At 33.2% G+C, this 15260-nt stretch overlaps 1 protein-coding gene across 1 annotated transcript in view; it reads left to right on the top strand.

Annotated features, from left to right (window-relative positions):
• The window catches only part of LOC123663241 (protein I'm not dead yet), a 68278-nt gene that overhangs the window by 16430 nt on the left and 36588 nt on the right, over positions 1–15260 (top strand). The window contains exon 2 of the mRNA XM_045597932.1: positions 91–117. The gene's annotated coding sequence lies outside the window, so the exon portion shown is untranslated. The remainder of the gene's footprint in view (positions 1–90; positions 118–15260) is intronic.

The raw sequence follows: 15260 nt of genomic DNA, 5'->3' as shown, positions 1-15260 counted from the left end.
TGAATCATTCATCCAAATCATATTTATTTAGAAGCCTTCTAGACTTCTAGATCTTTTGCTTGGCATTATTAATTCCACCTTTTGGTCCAGGGTCGGCTTTACTACCAATATTATTTTGTAAGTATACATGTGATACTGGAGATATTGAGTGTTTTCTTAATCATGTGACAGTTTCAAACATATACCGGTGGGACGAACGGTAGGGTAGGACAGGTTAAGACTTACGTCGAGGAATTAGTGGACCTTATCGTATTACATATTTAAATCAACTTTGAAATACATCCGACACATCACTTACTCACTTGCTCTGTATATTACTCCCGTGTTTTTATAAAATCGAAGGAACCGATGTAATAAAGCATCTACCTGCTACAACAAATCTTCAGCGATATTAATTATAATTAATGTTCGTTTCGTATCGATGATGATCTCAAAAAAAAATTTTAGGTGTCAAATTTCGGAGCCTATACTGCACGTACTATAATATAGAAAAAGTATGTATTTAAACAAGAATGACGATAAAAATAAAAACGATCCCAGTAACTTTATCGGAATTTTACAAATGATTTTCTATAACTCTTTTATGGAATAGCTTTCAATATTGCATTGCAAAAATCGAAAATTTCTGGCTCGTTTCCAAACCTCAGATATTAATACTTAACCGTATAACGGAAAGGTGAATCCAATGAATAATCTTCATAAATTGCACTTCTCGATGGTTTGAAAAGCAACAAAGATGTTACTGTTGGAAATGAAAACGTAGCAAGGCCGTTTTTTATTGCAGACTCTAAACGAGAAATCATGATTCATGATTTTCGTTATACCATGGATATTAGACATAGTAGACCATTAACTAATTTACATACAATTAAACATGATTAGGCAAGTGATTACAGTAAAGCTGTTTCTATTAGAAGGATAATGAAGTTCATAAAATACAAAAACGTGTCTGAAAAATGATAATATTTTATGTGATTTTACCAATGGAACGTCAAAACCATGGGAGATGTAATTCAAAACAAAATATAGAATATTTTTAAAATATATAGATATGTTAATAGCCAACCTTGGGCAGTATTTGAAATGACATTGAAATCTTAAAGACTTAAAAATAAAATATGACAAAATTAGTGCGTGAAAATCTTTTTCTTTTGGCGTTGTCAATGTTAATATCTTACGATTGTCAAATTCCGTTTTGTGTCTTGACTTTTTGTTATTCAGTATCAATTAGACTTAAATATTTGTTCATTATTTTTACGTGAACATGAAACGTTTTCCATCAAAGTTTCCTTAAAATTTTAATCATTGTTGTATTATCGTCTTCATTGGTCAATCACATTCGCGTATTTTACATTCTACATGACAGTGGCGAAATCATGTCCCATTTTTGCACTAATGAAAATCATCCAACAATATGAATTATGAAATTATTTCAGACGAGGTTTAATGTAAATTAACTATAAGAGCAAGGGTAAACTGCAGAAGACAATGACAATGATAATTGCTGCTAACGAGTTGGAAATGCCAATTGTAAACAATTCCTTAAAATTCCTCTGAAATTAGAATCAAATTTGTTTATATATATTAGGAATATTAACGAAGAATTTAGATATTAAATTACAAGAGAAGTGATTTCACTATTCAAAGACGTGTTTGTTTCGTACTGATAATGGAAGCATTTATAAGTATGTTCGCCATAAGGCAGTGATTGTAGGAAACAAATGTTAGTTGCTGGACTTCGTGATTTTTATCATTAAGAAAAAAAAAACTTAAGGCGGAAGGCATTAAAATGACGTTCAGAGGCGTGTGCTGCGCTACCCATTCATGCGACGATAATAGAATGCATGTATAAAAAAGTCGTCCTCTCCTTTTGAACACGTGTTACGGACCGGATTGTACCGGTATCGTGGTCAACCATGTGACCTTCGCATCAAAATTTAGATAACTGTTTTTTACAATGATATTAAAGGAACTTTATTTTCGCTTTAATCAAAAAATCAATAATATTTATTTAAAAAATATAATTATTTAAAAATAATATATATTTTGTAGCTCTGTGGTAGGTAAAGTTTTTAAGCTTCGCATTAATTATAGCTTAAAGTTATTGTATATGATTTATATTATTATTATAAAGCTGAAAAGTTTGTGTTGACGCGCCAAAACCCCAGAGACCAATGGTACGAATTGAAAAATTCGATTTGTGTTGGATAGCCCATTTACAGTGGAAAGCTAGCCTATAGCTTATTTCCCTAAATTATAGCGTGTGAAACCGCAGGCCATAGCTATTTTATAAAATTATGCTTTCGTAGATTTGATTTTCTAATTACAACGATGTCATGGCACGTGGTATACGTGTTTTGAATAGAAACACCAGTTCTAATTAAGACGCTTTCATCATAAGGGCACGATGCCCAGCTGTTTACGGGTTACGTAACGCTAGGTCAACGCCCTGTAGCGGTATTGTTATGAAGAGCAAATGATTTTTAATTTTCACGTCCAATTTCTAAAATTAGGGTAGGTGATAATTACATGTAAGTTTATGAGTAGTATACCAAAAGTAATATTTTAGCCCTGCGGTCACCAACCCGCCTGCCCCGCGTGATGACTATGGGCAACACACATGAGTTCACGCATTTTTGGCGCGAACATGTGGAGGCCTATGTCCAGCAGTGGACTGCAATAGGCTGGAATGATGATGATTATTATTATTATACTTGTTCTATCTTGTTATTATGTTATATAGGTCCAAAGCGTACTGCCTTATGTACAAAAGTTAGTTACACAGCGCACATTCAAATATTCATGGCTTATACGAAAATTATATTAGACAAGAAAGAAGAGTTAGAAAATTTAATTTATCAGAATATATGGAGTCTAAATTTCGGATAGAATTAACCCATTCGTCGTATAAGCTACATCCAGAAGCGACATTGAAACAAATTGTTGTAAAAAGTAGTTTTTGACTATATGGTAAAACCGGGAGAGATGCCGCAGTGGGATAGATGCCTCATGTTCTAAAAACCTAACATCCCGAACTCACAAATAAAAATTAATCGCATAAGTAGGAGTCGAAGTCACCCCGTACCTCAGATATCTACAGATATTCGTGTGGCAAGGACGCGTTTGGATCGTGTGTGTAATTTTCTCCGTGGCGAAATTTACAAACACGTCAAAGTTTTAAAGGTTAGTATTTAAGGTTGTATAATTTTATAAATAGTAATAAATTCCGTTATATTTTTTTATCACGTCTATATACTGGGTCATTGAGTCTGCATATAGTTGTAAATAGATGTTATTTTGTTTATAATTTATTTAAAAAATACGTGGGCATCTATCCCAATCACAAAGGATAGTTGCCCTGATTTTTTGAGGTATAGGTGCCCTTCTATCCCTTCATTCACCATATACAGAGAAAGTTTATATGTATAATTTTTTTTTTGTGTCTTTTATATTTTTTATGTATGTATATGCCACGAAAATATAAAAAAAAGGAAGAAATGCGAGCTCGAGTATGTTCTTGGACTATAGAAAACCTACAGTCAGCTTTCGGTGAGAAAGTATGATTGTGCAATGTGCATGTTGACACTTGATATGAATATTTTAGACCAACAATTAAGAATTTATACTTTTGTTGAATAAATGCTTGTAGATATGGGAGAAAGTGATAGCGCGACGAATAAGAGAAGAATGTGAGGTCACACAGAACCAATTTGGATTTATGCCGGACCGGGGAACTACGGACGCCATATTTGCACTCCGCCAACGAAAAATATCGACTCGCACAAAAAGACTTACATATGGTGTTCGTGGATCTGGAAAAGGCATACGATAGGGTCCCCCGTAAGGTTCTGTGGTGGGCTATGAAAGGGAAAGTAGTGCCAGAGAAGTATGTACGACTTGTTCAGGCGATGTATGATAGAGCTAGCACCCACGTCCGGTCCGAAGCCGAAGTAACTGGCAAGTTCAATGTGGCTATAGGTTTGCACCAGGGGTCGGCTTTAAGCCCGTATTTATTCCTCCTAGTAATGGATGTTCTAACATCAGACATACAGGAGGAAGCACCCTGGTGTATGCTGTTTGCTGACGACGTTGTTCTTGTCGGAGATAATGCTCTTGAGGTACAGAGCAGACTAGGAAAATGGCATGAAAGACTGGAGGGCGCGGGATTGAGAATAAGTAGATCTAAAACCGAGCACTTATTCTGCAATTTCAGCGGTTTGTCCGGTTTTTCCCATATTTCCTTGGATGGTGTATCTCTACCAGTCTGCTCCGACTTCCGGTACCTTGGGTCATTAATAAAAAATGACGGCAACATAGACCGTGACGTGAAAAATAGAATAAATGCGGGATGGATGAAATGGCGACAGGTCTCTGGAACAGCTTGTGATCCACGAATGCCCCTTAAACTTAAGGGTAAAATCTATAAAACGATCATACGACCTATCGTAATGTATGGATCAGAATGTTGGGCAACAAAAGTGACGGATGAAAGACGAGTGCACGCAGCCGAGATGAGAATGCTAAGATGGATGTGTGGAGTAACGAGGAAAGATCGGATTAGAAATGAGTATATAAGGGGAAGTTTGAAAGTAGCACCCATGACAGAGAAAATGGGGATGAACGCTATGTTGGTAAAAGAATGTTAGGGATGAATGTCGAAAGACGAAGAGCGATCGGCAGACCGAAAAAGCGATGGATGGATTGTGTGAGTGAGGATATGAGAAAGAAAGGAGTAAACACTGAAGTGACGAATAATAGAGAGGAATGGAAGAGGAAAACATGTTGTGCCGAACTACATAAGTGGGATAAGGGCAGGAAGATGATGATAAATAAATGCTAGTAAAATTTAATTAAATATGATACATGATATATATATATATCATGTAGAAACTTAAGAATTTATATTTTAGTTAAACAAAAGCTCTAAAAATTTAATTAGGTTTTTTATAGTAATCTGTGTGATATAAAAATTATATTCTAATTATAACAATTAAAAGATATAAAAAACACAAAAATTTTTCATTGCTATGGCCCATGTTTCTTGGAGACAATCGATGTTTTAGGAGTAGAACTAACCTTTTTTTTTTACGTGGGGAAAATCCGTCATGGATACCCTCCAGCGCGGGGGCGCCCGAGGGTTATGTCAGACTCCTACTGACTAAAAACCACCACGTGTTAGCAGTCATCCGCCTGGGTGGGGCGAGAGGGGTCGCGCTAGCATTCGCCACCTGAGTAGAACTAACCTAACCTAACCTAACATTTGGTTTGGGTTTTTCGTTTACACGGTTTAAAGGGCATCTATCCTACTCACTATTTTCATGGTGGAGCAACTATCCATATAGGTAGGCATCTATCCTCAAAAGAAAGGGTTCACGAAAAGCTAATTTCTGCTTAATCTGCATTGGCTAGGTTGAAAAAAAATAGTCATAATTCAACATAAGGGATTGAGCTAGCTACATTAATAAAAATTATTCCTATAAAAGTCATATTTTTAAAATTAGGTGGCTATTTCAAAAAGTGAGGCATCTATCCCGGTTTTACCCTACGCAAATTATTATCTTTTTTATAAATAAATAACATACACACACGGTCGTTAGTTCCTAGGTAACAGCCGGCTGATATAGCTAAATACTTTTTTTGATAAATATATTTACATAGAAATAATATATGTGTTGTGTGGCTACGGCAGTAAAGAATATAGCCACCCCATCTCTTCCCGTGGGTGTCGTAAGAGGCTACCAAGGGATTACACAGTTCCACTACCACCTTGGAACATAATAATTGTGTTTGCTCGCAAACGAAAAAAAAACCGACTTCAATTACATCGACGAGTTATACAACGTAGATCGACGAAAAAATAGTCAAGTAACTACGCGTTATCAAAGATTACTCAAAAAGTTGTTATCAGATCTCGATAAAATTTATATGTGACCACATGATAAACATCAGCTTTCGATTAAATCAAAAATTATCAAAATCGGTATACCCAGTAAAAAGTTATTGCGGATTTTCGAAAGTTTCCCTCGATTTCTCTGGGATCCCATCATCAGATCCTGGTTTCCTTATCATGGTACCAAACTAGGGATATCCCCTTTCTAACAAAAAAAGAATTATCAAAATCGGTACATCCAGTAGAAAGTTATGCGGTATAATACAACGTAGGTCGACGAAAAAAGCGTCAAGTAGAAACGCATTATTAGATATAACTCGAAAAGTAGTTGTTAGATCGCAAATAAATTTAAATGGGACCAATTGGCACACACCACCTTTCGATTAAGACAAAATTTTTCGAAATCGGTCCACCCGGTCAAAAGTTCTGATGTAACATACATAAAAAAAAAAAAAAAATACAGTCGAATTGAGAACCTCCTCCCTTTTTGGAAGTCGGTTAAAAAGCCGACCGATGGCGGGATAACTATCCAACTGCTGGTTTTGAAATACACAGATCGAAGACGGGCAGTAGCGTCTTCGGTGCGACAAAGCCAGCCCTGCGGTCACCAACCCGCCTGCCCAGCGTGGTGACTATGGGCAATACACATGAGTTCACGCCATTTTTGGCGCAAACTTGTCGAGGCCTATGTCCAGCAGTGGACTGTGATAGGCTGAAATGATGATGATAATGATGATGATGATGATGATGTACATATATAACTACAAATATACGAACCTGCAACCAGCGGAGCAGAAAGCGGGGCCACTACAAACTGCGCCAACGAGCTAGTCAGTTACACGGTATCAGAATTGATTAAAGAAGGTATATACACAAGTGTATGTTTGCTACTGCTGTTAAGGAAGGTGATTTACAATAGTTTTCATTCTTACGACTGTGACTTCTCAATTTTGTACAGTAATTAGCTTTTGTAATTTCATGACATTTTTCGATAAAAACGATTTAAAAAAAAAAAAGTAATTATAGATAAGTATTATATATGTATGACTAAGTGACGCGTTCATTATAATCAACAAAATATAACTGTTTATAATATAATATTATAAATGTGAATATGTTTGTTTGTTACGCTTTAACGCGAAAACTACTGAATCGATCATCAAGAAACTTTGTACACATATTTTTGGAGGTATTAGAAGTACCATAGAAAACTTTGTGTTAAATAATTGTGTTTGCGACAAACGATGATAAAAATTATCAAAATTGGTACAACCCAGTAAAAAGTTATGCGGATTTTAAAGAGTTTTCCTCGATTTCTCTGGGATCCCATCATCAAATCCTGGTTTTTTTTATCATGGTACAAAACTAGGGATATCTTCTTTCCAACAAAAAAAGAATTATCAAAATCGGTACATTCAGTAGAAAGTTAAGTGGTATAATACAACGTAGGTCGACGGAAAAAGCGTCAAGTAAAAACGCATTATTGGATATAACTCGAAAAGTAGTTGTTAGATCTCAAATAAATTTAAATGGGACCAATTGACACACACCACCTTTCGATTAAAAAAAAAATTGTCGAAATCGGTCCACCCGGTCAAAAGTTCTGATGTAACTTACATAAAAAAAAAATACAGTCGAATTGAGAACCTCCTCCTTTTTTGGAAGTCGGTTAAAAATATTCAATGCGAGCGAAGCCGCGGGTAAAAGCTAGTATTAGTATAAATGCGCGGCGTGTTTTGCATTTCAACATTACTCTAAGTTGACGTTTTCGATTAAACTACAATAAAAAAATTCTCGATTACGACATATGTAAAGATATGAGGAAATCATATAAATCTGTTGTCTGAAAAACGAAAAGTGCGCGTTAACCTTGATTTTACTGGTTATTTTCGGTGCGCCTGCGCATGTATCGTAGCCAACTTCGCGATATCATAAGCCCAAGTTTGTTTATAACAGGTTCTGTTTTGTGCTTTATCTTTATTTAAAATATAATTAAAAGCTATTTGATAAAACTACTCACTATTTAAATTTATTAGGCAATTTTTTGTAACTATATTAGTTTTTATTTATACAATATTTTTTTTTAATTTAAACATTAAAAAAACTATAAAAGGTAAACGATAAAAGATTATCTAAAGAAGTATAATTACGACTCCTATTTATGTAAAATAAAAAAAATAAAATAAAAAAAACATAATATATCTAATTCGCTACAAATATACTTAAATCATTATACTGACGTTTAACTAAATATTCGGATACACTGAACATGTAAAAAAAATTTTTTTTCAAGAAAAAAATGTGATAGCTAGAGCGATGTTTAGTTATTTGTTATTTGTAAAATAAATGCTTCAATGAGAAGCTGAACATAACTGCACATGTAAAAACATGCATAATATGTAAGCTTTATCTATTCTCAAAGACAGTCTTATGAAGTTTCTGATAGACATTTAGTTTCTCATATTTCATCGTTAACTTGTAAGTGAAGGGATTTCAATAATTGAACAATAATAATAACTAATTTGTTTTGATTATACCTAATGGTTGCGTCAATGACAGTAAAATTTACGATTCTATTGCATAAGAAAATTACGTTTAGATAATATTTTACTTAAGAAAACTTAACAAAAGCAAAGGTATGTAGGTATGTAGTAAAGGTATGTTTACAAAATTATTTTGAAAATGTGTTAGTGTATTAAATACCTTTCATCTATTGAACCTCCTTATTACTGTGTAATCTCTGTTGGAAGTTACCATAACAGACAAAATTCTTTATAACCTTTAAAAAGGATATTCAAAAATAGCTTTGTAAATTTTGCTCGATCGACTCGATCTATCATAAGCGATGCTAAAAGTACTCAATAAAAGTCAAGTTTATCGTAACACGTAAAAAACAAATCACTTCGTCGATGAAGTTCAATTAGCATCAGTTAAGGACACAAGTTGCGTCAACATTGTTACGCAATACGATCTCAGAGACAATTTTCTTTATTTGGGTATGATTCAAACACGTACATTACCGTCTACAAACGACATTGAAGCCTGAAAAATTTAGAACTTATAAAAGTTACCATTAGGATAATTATCTATACAAATAAAAAAAATTGAAGTGTCTGTTTGTAATATTAAAATAACCGCTTTTTACTAAATTCATATAATAACACGGTACCCGGTACATATACCAAAATATTTTTTTTAAATCATATTTATCTGTCTGTCTGTTTGTTCTAGCTAATCTCTGATACAGCTGGACCGATTTTGACAGGACTTGGCAGATAGCTGATGTAATAAGGAATAGTTTAGGCTACTTTTAATTTAGAATTTTATTTAATTTTATAACTCTGCGAACTGAACAATAACTATTTTGTTAAATTCCACGCGGACGAAGTCGCTGGCACAGCTAGTTATTAATAAAACACAAATGCAATAAACACAAAGCGGTTGGGATGAAGTACTGAAAGATCCTATAGAATAAAAACTTATACTTAGGTTTATTTTTATTTATTTTACTTATACCTTTTATTTTACACAGCAAAATCAAATCAATAACATATAAATAAAGAATAGCGTATAAATGCGGTCTTATCGCTAGAAGAGCGATCTCTTTGAGACAGATTTTGGGCATATAGGACACGGCGTAGTGAAAGGTAGACGTGTACAAAGAGAAGTTACTAATAGTATAATCTAGGACGATTTCAATTAGCGATAAAAATCATTATAATTAAATAACGCTACAATTAATTTATTGGTTTAATATTTTCTATGAAAATAAAAGCTATCACCGCTAAAGCAGCAGTGAGTTGCTATGAGCACTACGTCAACCTACCCTTAAATTGAAAGAATATGTTATGTGTAGCACATTTTATGAAGATAGTTTATATTTTGTTAAATTTAAGTTGTTGTTTCTGTAAAGAATACGAAACCTTGATAAGAAAACTGGAATTGTTGTGTCGTCAGTTTAGTGTCGATGTGAAGAAAACTTTTCCTCTTTTTTAAGCTACCAAAAAAAGCTACACTTATATACTAATTACTACTACAGTATAATCTATCAAACTATTTTATGTTCAATTCTCAGATCTTCAGCTATATCGCAACTACTAATGTCGATCTTGTTTAACTTTTTCAAAAATGTCGTCACGTATTTCCGTTACTGGGCGACCAGAGCGAAATGTATCTGGACTGAAAACGCTTAGACCAATTTTAAGCTACTCTTACTGACACTGCATTAGGTCCATAAACGTCACAAATTTTAATCGCGACTTGAGTTGCATTTTCCTCTTTTTAAAAGAAAAACTTTAAAATGTACCGAATTTCTTCGTTGGATTCACCCATTTAGGTGGATAGAAAAACAAATGAAAAAAGGCGGGGAAACTGTTTTTTACTTTATAATTTTTGTGCTTAAATGTCACCTTTTCGTGGTCTCAAAACCAGTCAATTACAAACAAAACAACAAAAAAAAAAAAAAATATTGTAAATTTTTACTACAAATACGAAAAGACTTTCCGCGACCTATTACTACGTATATCATACATTTCGATGACTAACGCGTAGTGGATTAATAAATCTATTATCTAGACATACTATATCATATCTGTTGACATAATATTGTGACATCATTAACCAAACATGCATGGCATTGTTGGTACAATTTAAGGCCAGGTGTTGATTTTTTAACCGACTTCCAAAAAAGGAGGAGGTTCTCAATTCGACTGTATTATTTTTTTTTTTATGTATGTTACATCAGAACTTTTGACTGGGTGGAGCGATTTCGTCAAATTTTCTTTTAATCGAAAGGTGGTGTGTGCCAAATGGTCCCATTTAAATTTATTTGAGATCTAACAACTACTTTTCGAGCTATATCTAATAATGCGTTTTTACTTGACGCTTTTTTCGTCGACCTACGTTGTATTATACCGCATAACTTTCTACTGGATGTACCGATTTTGATAATCCTTTTTTTGTTGGAAAGGAGATATCCCAAGTTTAGTACCGTGATAAGGAAACCAGGATCTGATGATGGAGTCCCAGAGAAATTGATGGAAATTCTTGAAAATCCGCAATAACTTTTTACTGGGTGTACCGATTTTGATAATTCTTTTTTTGTTGGAAAGGGGATATCCCTGGTTTGGTACCATGATAAGAAAACCAGGATCTGATGATGGGATCCCAGAGAAATCGAGGGAAATTCTTGAAAATCCGCAATAACTTTTTACTGGGTGTACCGATTTTAATAATTTTTAATTTAATCGAAAGCTGATGTTTGTCATGTGGTCACATATAAATTTCATTGAGATCTGATCACTTGTTTTTGAGTAATCTTTGATAACGCGCAGTTACTTGAGTATTTTTTCGTCGATCTACGTTGTATTACTCGTCGATGTAATTGAAGTCGGTTTTTTTTCGTTTGCGAGCAAACACAATTATTCAAATTATTTTTAATATTGTGTTCTAAGATCTTACGTAAACGCATGTACACACTAACAATACTTCTACAATTGGTATGGGCTTGGTTGCAATTTCACTACCAGAACACTTAAAATTATATACTTACTTTTTAATCACATGGATCTACCATAGAAGATTCAGACTTTCTTAATTCTACATTTATATTATTTAAGATCGTTATATGGTTAGTAAGAGATTAATATTTATTGTTTTGACTTGTAGTGAGTTTCGCTAAGGGCATTAAAAAAATCGTCATTATGAATAAAATTAAGCACTAGCTCTAGTTAGAATGAAAAGGGTAGAACATTTTATAAACAAAGTATTTCTAACAATATAACGAGCTTATGCGTTGTAGATTAAGGGTGATAGCGCCAATTTTATCTAAGCACAAAGTGCATAATAAACCAAACAATTAGTAATATTTACTATAGTGTCAAACATTCGACGATAAGAAGAAAAAATATTTGGTACAAGTAAACATATTCACGAACTCACTAAATCAAGTACAGTAGAACCGCAAACGAAACTCCATATCGAGTACCTCGCTTTTCCTGTTATTGATAACGCTAACAATGCACTGCGTTAGTTAAACTTTGTCCTCCATGTTTTGGACTACGTCACCTTTCCAAGATTTTACACCCGTTTATATTTTTTTATTATTTTCAATTAATTTACTAGACGTTTTGTGTTTTGCCAGAATTAGCGATTATTCCTACTGATAATTAAAAGCTCTATGCTGATATCTTATCAATAACTTCCCAAATAAGCAGGGTTGGTAATGTAAATCTATATTTAACACGAGATCCTAATCCTGAGAAAAACGCAAAGTAATAATTGATACTTATTATTAATAATATTCTCAGACTTAAATTAATTCGTATTTTACATTTTAGTAAAACCAAGTAAATTTTCCAAATCGTATTGTTATTGTTTATGTCAAAGATAAGCTTCAAACGTTTAATTCGAAGAAATATGCTCTGTCACGATATCGTCGCAATTTCACGTAGGTAATGGCATTTCATTTAATATGTGAATCATTAATAGCTGGCCTAATCCCATCCTCGGCGCCAGTGAGATAAGACTAAGGAAAGCGTTTTCTCGGTTCATTTACTTACAAGTGTGTGTGTACATATTGACAATTCTACGAGACATATATATTATACAACTGGATTTATCCAAGTAAGCTGATGGGACAAATACGAAATGCATGCAATTTTTACAGTAATAATCTAGATGAAATGTTTACATAGTATGAATTGAAATTGTATGATGACATGCTTACTTGATATTTCAAACTGATTTTAGATAAAACGAAGTAAACTTTTAATTGATTTTATATTTAGACGTATTTTTGAATCTCCACTTTACAAGTATTTTATTAGAATACCAATTTGTAATACTGACCCAAAAGATTTTCTATTTCTTCACATGTATCTTTAGTAACCTATATCAAATGATATAAATATTTAGTATCCGTTTGGTAAAGTGCGTATTGCACTTAACGCTATAGTTTATTAGGATCATAATATTATCCTAGTAAATATTTTTCTTGAAGGAGTTTAGCTTAGAAAGTTTTCCGGGAAATTAATTTACAATATTGTAAATTAATTGCTGTCAAATTGCAACTCAAATGCCTGTTTTCGATGATCGATTGTTAAAACTAAATATACATAATATGTACCACTATAGTTACTCCATATGGAAAGAATCTCATAAAACATGGACAAATGCAAACCAAATTCTCATACTGAGTTATAAGAATCTATCAGATCTCATAGACTCTCATAACCCTGTATGAGAATTTGGTCTGCATTTGTCCATGTTTTATGAGATTCTTTCCATAAGGCTTTAATGATTTGGCTATTTTTAAGTTTTCCTTTGATTTCTTACCTACTACGGATATAGACCAAAGGTTTGCGCGATGACTGCGCCACTATTGCAAATTCTTAAATTTAGACGATAGCTACGCGGACATAGTAACATAGTATAGTAAAGCACATTTATTTCTCATTTTGTAGTACTACATTTGTATACAAATATTTGTATAATAATTTGTATTATACTATACTGTATACAATTTGAATTAATTAATTAATACAAACGAAATGTTTACGTCCTGGTTATTGAACTTAAAAGTACAAATACGTGATGTTTTTTAAAACCTGTCGATGTCAATGACTGCCGAACGAGGAAAGAATGTTGCAATTAGGGTCAAGACGTTAATTGATAATTGTTTTATTTAATTTAACAATTGTCGTTTAATAATAATATAAATTATCCTCTCCTACGAGGTGAAAGAGGCCTATGCCCAGATGGGATTATGTATAATATAGTCTTATTGCAAGTTTTGCCTAAACCATTTTACTGTCTATAACATTGGAGTGTTGTAGCGTTGTAAGATATAGGTTATGATTTTAAAATTACAAATTGCTTGCACTTTAACTGAGTAAAATTATAGCTAAATTTAAATTCAATCAATCCTGTTATATCAGGGGTGATGAAAAACAATAGTTGTGCAATTCGTGAACATTAAATGTATTATACAAATTAACTAGCTAGGTTGTTTGGCTGTCCCTTTTTATCCGGTTAAAATATAGGTACTGTCACTCAGTAATAACGATAAACTTCGCTAATGGTGTTATTTTTACAATCTGTCCAATAGTATTTATCGTAAAATATATTTAGTCAACTTGAGACAACCCTGCAACAATGTAGCGGTCGACTTAATTACAAAATATGAGTTGCAGCAAGTTTGACTTATAGCCCGTTAGGTGATCCACATTTGATTATAGTCAATTCTAAACTAGAATTAATTATGACGAGAAATACCTACTACGGTTATCTTAACTTTTTTAATGTACTTCCTAACTAAAATGTCCTTTTGAGGGTGATATCTTGTACTAAATACAAGTTTATGTCTGGCAATCCAGAATAATATTATAAATTTTCTATCGAAACATTTTCACGTGATCAGACGTGACGCTAGTAAAGCCACGCGGCGCAAACATAGCCGTAACAGATGACACTAATCATGAAAATAAACTTCAAAAAAACAAGGAAATCTCATCATATATTCTTATCTAAAAACTATAATAATAAGCGCGTAAAGTTACGTAACAATCTCACGAGTTCTCTTGCGTAGTTTCAGCTGTTTTCATGAGAATTTATTTCTTGAGATTTATAATGGCACGGTCTAATACATATCGAAATAAGGTTGCCACCTTTTAATTTTAAGCAACGTTTTCTGTTTACCCTTAATCTTATACATATGAATTTTAATAAGCCCGTAACGTGAACTACCTTACACCCTACTCTTCTATCGGCCAGGGGTCTTGTGCATTCTTATCCCTCTACACGTCTTTAAGTCAACCTTCATGGCGTTCGATATATAGATGGTGTTAGTTTTTTCCAAACGTTGGCAACCCTACACTCAACAAGCCTGGACGTGCTGACGCAAGACCCACGCCTCCTAATCTTTATTTAAATGACCGCACAATAACGTCACGCTATTCACCTTGGACTTCGGAGCTGTAAAACTTTCGAGAACGTTTATTTGAAAAAAAAAAAAAAAATCTTAAAAATATTTTTAATTTAAATCAAGTGTATCACCGGTAAACAATTTCGAATGTTTTGTTTTATATAACACACTTGCTGTTGTTTTTGTTATTCTTCTATACTTTTTTAGGTTGTTTAGTACTACTAGTACTACCTAGCTGTCGTAGTGTTCGATTGAAAAAATAATAGCCATTTCATTGACAATATCAATTGATTGACAATCAAAATCATTGACAATCAAAATTGAACATTCACATTCACAAGATTCTTTTATGTAACTAAATAATTATAATACTTGACAATTAATCATCATCAATACATATACGAATAACATAATACAATACACGATAATCTCAGAAACGGCTTATCC

Source organism: Melitaea cinxia, chromosome 20 (assembly GCF_905220565.1).
Source record: "Melitaea cinxia chromosome 20, ilMelCinx1.1, whole genome shotgun sequence".
Lineage (NCBI taxonomy): Eukaryota > Metazoa > Arthropoda > Insecta > Lepidoptera > Nymphalidae > Melitaea > Melitaea cinxia.
Note: the sequence above shows the minus strand (reverse complement) of the source record. Positions and strands in the feature narration are given on the sequence as shown.